The 2,031-nt window shown below is 33.3% G+C and overlaps 1 long non-coding RNA gene across 1 annotated transcript; it reads right to left on the reverse strand.

Moving 5' to 3' along the window:
• Positions 1 to 303: 303 nt before the first annotated feature.
• Positions 304 to 1,802, reverse strand: LOC133778106 (uncharacterized). Its single transcript, XR_009869001.1, has 3 exons — positions 1,734 to 1,802; positions 1,202 to 1,263; positions 304 to 484 (listed from the first exon to the last, which is right to left on the reverse strand). It is a non-coding gene; the product is annotated as an uncharacterized LOC133778106 (long non-coding RNA).
• Between the last annotated feature and the right edge of the window lie 229 nt (positions 1,803 to 2,031).

Raw genomic sequence — 2,031 nt, forward strand, 5'->3', positions numbered from 1 at the left:
CAAAGTTCTAAACCTAATGAGCATGATTATTATAATTCTGAAAGATATGTGCCAGCAGTCGAGCTAAAAAATCAGAGGTTGCGTGAACAGTTAGATGAGGCTACACGGCTAAATGAAGAGATGGCAAGATGAGTTGTTGAAGCCTAGGTGTAACACCCTCACTTATTTTAGTTAAAACCATATTTGAGGTGTTACGTTTTAAAACTATATCATAATTTATTACTGCTGAAGTCTGGACATTTTTTTTTTAAACTTGAAAACTTATTTCACATTATTTACATTAAACATAAAGTGTGTCTCGAACATATTATACATAAGTATTAAATAACCCAATTTATTTTCAAAACATAACTTCACACTTTATTACAAACATGTCACTGATAACTGAAATAACCCACAAAAGGTCGATATGTTCATATGTACAAATCAGGGTCAGGACCATGCTTCAGTTCTCCTCATGTCATTCACACATTTCTTTCTCTACCTGCAACACAAGACAACTGTGAGCCTAAAGCTCAGTAAGCAAAGTAATGCATGCAATGCTAATGATTACCCAATATCAATGGACATACACAACTTCTTTTTAAATTTTGGGCCCCTTAATATTGTGCACACTGTTTGAATTGGTCAATGCCTGCAGGGCTTGTTACACATATAATATAAAATCCCATGGGTTCTCCTCCGGCTAGCCATCACCACAGTAGGGCACATTAAAAAACTTATTCCATCGTTGCCCCGTCGGGCTCAAGAGTTAAGGCGGCCACACATTGTGGTGTCAATACATATAACAATAACTCATATAGAGGAGAAATAAAACGGAAACATGGCAAACAATATAATTGGTTCACTAAAACCTAGCCCAAATTATTGGGCAGCCACTATAAGCCTACTATAGGCCTCCGTTTACACTTATTAACACTTTCATTTGCCTTTTCAAAACAGTGGCATTGAACTTAAACTTCTTATTACAACTTTCTTTTATGTTGCACAAAACTTGCAAAGGCATCATATAATTAATCATCATAATATCATGCATGGTCTTATATCATATAATAATTTACCATATCACTATTATGCCATGCATACAAATTTATGATGAAGTGTCAATGTATGTTAATACCACTTACTCACAAAATATTCATATAATGCATACTTTCACATAACATGTAATTATTGTGTTGCAGTTGAGTACTTTACTTACCTTCTGTCCAAAATATAATTCACCGTGTAACAAGTGGTGTCTTAGGTATTGATGTGCTTATCCTGACAATGGCATGGATTTCTCATCATAATGATGGCAGTAATACATTGAACTCTCGTTTAAAAATACCCATAAAACATCATATCAAATTTCATACCCAAAACATGCCTAAAATGCCTTAAACCACCTAGATCGAGCATTAGATTTATCTTAGACATTTGGAGAAATTTTGACAGAGTTTCCCCTTAATTTTAGCTATCCTCAAATATCAAAATCAACCAATAATCAACATCAAATAACCTACCATAACCATATATATCCCAAATACCAACATAATTCATCATAAAGTTATCATATACCGATTTTGATAAAATTCTAATTTCCTAGATCATCACCTAAATTAAATGAGTCTCCACATCTATTCAAACATTTATAAACATATATACTCTCTTATAAACTCAATCAAATAACCAAAAATCAGCTTGTACTCCAAGAACCCCAAAAACCTCATAAAACACAAAATTTCACTTACCGAGCAACTTTTCGGCGAAAACAATCTCTTCAAGCTTTTCTAAACCTCAAATCACTTGGAAACCCCAAGAAATATCTTAAAAAGGATAAAACACCATATATATGCTTTCAGAAAAATTCAAAAACATGGTTTAACTTCCAAGTACAAGAACTTACCATAAAAAGGCTAGAACTAAGCTTAATCTACTTCTTTGGCTTTGCTTTCACTTGGATCTCCTTAGAATTTCTTCAAACCAGCCAAGAAATGGTTTTTGGTTTTCTTTTCTCTCTGTTTTTCAGAGTAATGATCGTGCAAAGTG

The sequence above is a fragment of the Humulus lupulus genome, chromosome 1 (genome assembly GCF_963169125.1).
Source record: "Humulus lupulus chromosome 1, drHumLupu1.1, whole genome shotgun sequence".
Lineage (NCBI taxonomy): Eukaryota > Viridiplantae > Streptophyta > Magnoliopsida > Rosales > Cannabaceae > Humulus > Humulus lupulus.